This window comes from Trachemys scripta, chromosome 12, assembly GCF_013100865.1.
Source record: "Trachemys scripta elegans isolate TJP31775 chromosome 12, CAS_Tse_1.0, whole genome shotgun sequence".
In the NCBI taxonomy this organism is placed as follows: domain Eukaryota; kingdom Metazoa; phylum Chordata; order Testudines; family Emydidae; genus Trachemys; species Trachemys scripta.
In genome coordinates, this window is record NC_048309.1 from 37,510,652 (window position 1) to 37,517,266 (window position 6,615).

A 6,615-nucleotide genomic window follows, 5' to 3' on the forward strand; every position below is an offset into this window, starting at 1 on the left:
TACAGACTAGGGACCGAATGGCTAGGAAGCAGTTCTGCAGAAAAGGACCTAGGGGTTACAGTGGACGAGAAGCTGGATATGAGTCAACAGTGTGACCTTGTTGCCAAGAAGACTAACGGCATTTTGGGTTGTATAAGTAGGGGCATTGCCAGCAGATCGAGGGACGTGATCTTTCCCCTCTATTTGACACTGGTGAGGCCTCATCTGGACTACTGTGTCCAGTTTTGGGCCCCACACTACAAGAAGGATGTGAAAAAATTGGAAAGAGTCCAGCGGAGGGCAACAAAAATGATTATGGGGCTGGAGCACATGACTTATGAGGAGAGGCTGAGGGAACTGGGATTGTTTAGTCTGCAGAAGTGAAGAATAAGGGGGGATTTGATTTGATAGCTGCTTTCAACTACCTGAAAGGGGGTTCCAAAGAGGATGGATCTAGACTCTTCTCAGTGGTACCAGATGACAGGACAAGAAGTAATGGTCTGAAGTTGCAGTGGGGGAGGTTTAGGTTGGATATTAGAAAAAAAACTTTTCACTAGGAGGGTGGTGAAGCACTGGAATGGGTTACCCAGGGAGGTGGTGGAATCTCCTTCCTTAGAGGTTTTTCAGGTCAGGCTTGACAAAGCCCTGGCTGGGATGATTTAGTTGGGGATTGGTCCTGCTTTGAGCAGGGGGTTGGACTAGATGACCTCCTGAGGTCCCTTCCAACCCTGATATTCTATGATTCTATGATTCTATGGTTACCTACTCCAGGTTTCTTCCATTGTATCCAATAACACAACCTGACTGCTAGTACTCCATCAATATATAATGATTTTCTGTTTCTAGATACATATTATGGAGAAACCAGAAGGGAGAAATCAAATGCTCATCATGTAATTCATCCTCTTAGGATCTGGGAATGTCCCTGAACTGCAGCCCCTTCCCTTCATCATGTTTCTAGTGATCTACATTTTGATTGTTTCAGGGAACATCCTCATTATTGCACTAGTTGCAACTGATCAGCACCTTCACATCCCCAGGTACTTCTTACTGAGGAACTTGTCCTGCTTGGAGGCCTGTTACACCTCAACCATCCTGCCCAGGCTGCTGGCCACTCTACTGACTGGGGACAAAACCATTTCTGTTAAGGGCTGCATTGTGCAATTATATTTTTTTGGTATCCTGTCAACTACAGAACCTCTGCTGCTCACGGCAATGTCTTATGATCGGTATTTAGCGATATGCAATCCACTCCATTATGCTACCCTGATGAATATCAGGGTTTGTTTCCAGCTAGTGGCAGAGTCCTGGATAAGTAGCTTTCTGGGATGCACCATAGTAAATATTTTCTTGTTCCAATCAACATTCTGTGATTTCAAGGAAATTGACCATTTCTTTTGTGATTTTTCACCTATGATAAAGCTGTCCTCTGGCCACACCCAGACTCTGCAACTGGTGACATTTACTATTGTTGCCATAGGGACATTTGTGCCCTTTCTACTGACTCTGACATCCTGAATTTGTATCATTGCCACTATCCTGAGAATCCCGTCCACCACGGGGAGGCAAAAGGCCTTTTTCCACCTGCTTCTCTCACCTCATTGTGTTTACAGTTTTTTATGGGACCCTGGTTACTGCCTATGTGTTTCCTACACCTAACACTCCTAAGGTCCTACACAAAATATTATCTCTCTTCTGCACAGTCCTGACTCTCATGATCAATCCTGTCATCTACAGCCTGAGAAAAAAGAAGGTCAATTAGTCCCTGTCATAAATATAAAGGGAAGGGTAACAACCTTTATGTATGCAGTAATATAAAATCCCTCTTGGCCAGAGGTACAGAATCACGTACTTGTAAGGGGTTAATAAGTTCAATTAACCTAGTTGGCACCTGACCAGAAGGACCAATGGGGAAAGAAAATAGTTTCAAATCTGGGCAGGGGAAGGTTTTGTTTGTGCTCTGAGGGACCGTGGCAGTAAAAATCATCTCCTAAAAAGATCCTGATATGATACATCTAAAATTACAGAAATTGTAAGTAATAGCAAAGAAATTTGTTAGATTATCTTTTGTTTCAGCTTGTGAATTTTCCCTATGCTAAGAGGGAGGTTTATCCCTGTTTTTGTAACTTTGAAGTTGAGTATAGAGGGGAATCCTCTGTGTTTGAAATCTTTTTACTACCCTGTAACATTACCTTCCATCCTGATTTTACAGAGGTACTTCTTTTACTTTTTTCTTTATAATAAAGTTCTTCTTTAGGAACCTGATTGATTTTAGTGTCCTAAGATAAAGAGTCTCATGTGTACTTTTATTAAAGGCAATTAGTTAGCATATTATTCTCAAGCCTCCCCAGGAAAGGGGGTGAAAGAACTTGGGGGGATATTTTGGGGAATCAGGAACTCCAAGTGGTCCTTTTCTTGAATCTTTGTCTAACTTACTTGATGGTGGCTTCGATACCATCCAAGGACAAGGAAGAATTTGTGCCTTGGGGAAGTTTTTAACCTAAGCTGATAGATATAAGCTTAGGGGGTCTTTCATGTGGGTCCCCACATCTGTGCCCCAGAGTTCGGAGTGGGGAGGGAATCCTGACAGTCCATGAGAAAAGCAATTCTTAAGCTGGTTGCTTTCAGATACAGGTATAGAATCATAAAGGATGCTGAAAGAAAGAAAGAAAGAAAGAAAGAAAGAAAGAAAGAAAGAAAGAAAGAAAGAAAGAAAGAAGAAGCTTAGCTTAAAGCAGCTTAGCATATAGTAAAATAGAGATGAACTGATATAGTTTCTTAGACATTACCCTTTTGAGTCCTTGAGAACAGGATTACCCCCTCATTGACCTTACTTAAACTTTCTTTCTTTCTTTCTTTCTTTCTTTCTTTCTTTCTTTCTTTCTGTTACTCTGATGCTTTTTCAGCATTAATCTTTCATACATTTAATGCACATTTCTTTACACAAAAACTAATACTGTAAGAGACATTCTTTATGAAAAATGTTTTTTTTTCCAGACACACATTTCAGTAAAGCATTGTGCTTCATGCATCCATACATTTATCCGTACATGAAGACTAGTGCCCAAATTCTGCAAGGAGCTTAACAACTTTTGAGTGGTTCTTGGTCTCTTCCACTCCCACTGAAGCAAATGACATTCATTCTCCTCTGATTAGGATCCTCTGTTGTCAATTATGCATCTGAAAGTAGGTGGAAAATGTTGCCGACACGGTGAGTGGAGAACTTTGATTGGGCAGTATTCTATGCAGATCTATAGTTGGGTATACAAAAAAATGAAAGTCTGTCATGTGTAGGGAGACTCAGTGTCCTGTCATGTGAAATTTCCTGCCTGCTCATACATCTTTGCAGTGCAGATTTCCCTCCCCGACCCAAATAAAAAGAAAGAATGAATTAAAATGAACAGGAAATGATCAGCCAAAAGCAGTAGGCAACTTTCAAAACTCAGCCTAGTTAGTGTCACATGGGCCTCCTTCACGTCAGAGAGAAATGTGCTATTCATATAAAAATATTTACCACCAAAGTTTGACAAAAAATGAATTAAAGAATAGAATCTCAATGAGTCTCCCTGTTATTTTTGTTCTTCTTGAAAATTTTTGGGCCCTGTTTTTTGCGCAAAAAAAAAAAAAAAAAAAAAAAAAAAAAAATCATTCCCCTGCTCTCCTTTTAACTGGTTGGCACCCATTGCTCCCCTGGCCCACACCCCACTCTCCTGCTGTCCCCTGATGCAGGGCAGTCTCCCACATTGGTAGCAAGTGCACTGGCCTATAGAATACTCTCTGCACAAGCTCTCTCTCACTCTCTGTCCTGTTAAAGTGGTTCCATTTGGTATAAATAATTAAATAGTCCTTGAAACAGGGAGTTGAACTTTGATCTCCCACAGCCAAAGTGTGCTTCTTAACTACTAGACTACAGAGTCATCCTTAGACTTGTTTTCTGGCCCAATGACTATTCATTCACATCATGAATGACAATGAATCGTCATTGGGCTAGGAAAAGCAAGTGTGAATGACTTCATAACCTGGTAGTAAGGCTTTTATTTTCCAGAACTGCCAGAGAAATGAAAAATCAGTGGTTCACTGAGCTCTAATTGTCATCTTCTGCCACAATACAGCAGGCAGAACAGAAATACATGCTGAATGGGTTTTCCAGCAAGGGTTGGGTGTCTTGTTGTTAAGACCTAGGTGTGAGAGTCATGACACTTCTTTTCCTAGATCAGCCACATACTGCCTATAGGCCAGAAACTTTGTCACAAACTATTTCATCTTTTCCAGAGTGTGGTGTGTTGAAAGCTGTGTTAAAATTACAAGTTATCGCTCTGAGTGTAAGAGGTTTGTTTTCTGGTACCGCTTGCAGACAGGGACCTTTGTATGGAAATATATGCTTTGGTTATTATGAGTTATTCTGCAGCCTGCCACCATAGAGTTATGCCAATCTGTTGTGGGGAGGAGCCTGCCTTGTCCCTCAATTTTTGTGTCCTTTTATCTGTATAGGGTCTGAATTCTAAGAAATAAAGTAATGTTACATTGCAACCTTCAAGCAAAACTGTTTTATCTAACTGTGAACATAACACAGATATGGTAGGAAAAAGAGCTGGGGAAATGGGATTTTTTTCTCATTTTTTTTTTTTTATGTTTTACTTTCATTTGGTTGATATTTTTCAACACTGTCATTGCCACAGACACTGGAGGAGAGGTTTTATAGGCACAGACAGGAGTTGGGCATCAGGAAACCAATGGGAGATAGGTGCATAGGTGGATGAAAACTTTGCCGAGTATGGAGGGGTGATGGATCTTGTCCATGAGCACCGAGGAAACAAGTGATATGAATGGGAATAGTACACAAGTCTCCTGAGTCCTGGCCACTGCCTCTCATGAAATAAACAGCAATGTATCAAAGGAAACGATATCGGCTCGGGCTGTCAAATCCTTTCAGTCCCTTTGAAAATCCCACCAAATCTTGGACGAGGGCAGTATCTGTGGGGGTAATTTTTAAAAGCACCTAATTTTCCCCTAGCTGAAAAAGGTGGATAAAACTTGCTTCTCTTCCTCTGTCAGGTGCTTTTCATACAATGAATGGCAATTGCACTAGGGGAGATAAGCCAGAGATTTCAAAACCACCAAGAGGATTTGGATGTCCACAACCAGCTCAGTGGAAGTAAAATGAAAATATAGTGCCCATCTTTAAAAAAGGGAAGAAGGAGAATCCGGGAATCTACAGACCAGTCAGCCTTACCTCAGTCCCCGGAAAAATCATGGAGCAGGTTCTCAAGGAATCCATTTTGAAGCACTTGGAGGAGAGGAAGGTGATCAGGAACAGTCAACATGGAGTCACCAAGGGCAAGTCATGCCTGACCAACCTGATTGCCTTCTATGATGAGATAACTGGCTCTGTGGATAGGGGGAAAGTGCTGGATGTGATATACCTTGACTTTAGCAAACCTTTTGATACTGTCTCTCACAGTATTCTTGCCAGCAAGTTAAAGAAGTATGGATTGGATGAATGGACTAGGATAGGTTAGCTGACTAGATTGTAGGGTTCAACTGGTAGTGATCAACAGTTCGATGTCTAGCTGGCAGCCGGTATCAAGCGGAGTGCCCCAGGGTTGGTCCTGGGGCCAGTTTTGTTCAACATCTTCATTAATGATCTGGATGATGGGATGGACTGCACCCTCAGAAAGTTTGTGGATGACACTAAGCTGAGGGGAGAGAGAAATACACTGGAGGGTAGGGATAGGGTCCAGAGTGAGCTAGACAAATTGGAGGATTGGGCCAAAAGAAATCTGATGAGGTTCAACAAGGACAAGTGCAGAGTCCCATGCACTCTCACAGGTTGGGAATCGACTGGCTAAGTGGCAGTTTTGCAAAAAAGGGGGATTGCGGTGGATGAGAAGCTGGATATGAGTCAACAGTGTTACCTTGTTGCCAAGAAGGCTAATGACATATTAGGCTGCATTAGTAGAAGCATTGCCAGCAGATCGAGAGAAGTGATTATTCCCCTCTATTCAGCACTAGTGAGGCCACCTCTGGAGTATTGTATCCACTTTTGGGCCACTGGGGTTATTTAGTCTGCAGAAGAGAAGAGTGAGGGGGGATTTGATAGCAGCCTTCAAATACCTGAAATGGGGATCCAAAGGGGATGTAGGTAGGCTGTTCTCAGTGGTGGCAGATGACAGAACAAGGAGCAAAGGTCTCAAGTTGCAGTGGGGGAAGCCTAGGTTGGATATTAGGAAAAATCTATTTCTTTAGGAGGCTGTTGAAACATTGGAATGGGTTCCCTAGGGAGGTGGTGGAATCTTTTTAAGGCCCAGGTTGGCAAAGCCTTGGCTGGGATGATTTAGCTGGGGTTGGTCCTGCTTTGAGCAGGTGTGATGGGTTTGGTCACAGAAACCCCCTAGGGACTGTCACCTGATGTGCTGAAACTACCTCTGAGCCAGTTTTCCACTGCCAGCTTGGGTCTCCAGAACCCTGCCTTGTTGAGCCAGACACGCTAGTCTGCTGCAACACAGACTCAGGGTCTGGGCCACACCCCCAAAGCTGCAGACTTTAACTAAAAACATCTCAGCAGGTTATCTCTTCAGCACTCATACACCCAGTTCCCAATGTGATCCAAAACCCAAATAAATCTATTTTACTCTG

The 6,615-nt window shown here is 42.5% G+C and overlaps 1 pseudogene; it reads left to right on the forward strand.

The window, feature by feature from the left end:
* The first annotated feature begins 834 nt into the window (after positions 1–834).
* LOC117885405 lies at positions 835–4,491 on the forward strand (annotated as a pseudogene).
* Positions 4,492–6,615: the final 2,124 nt, after the last annotated feature.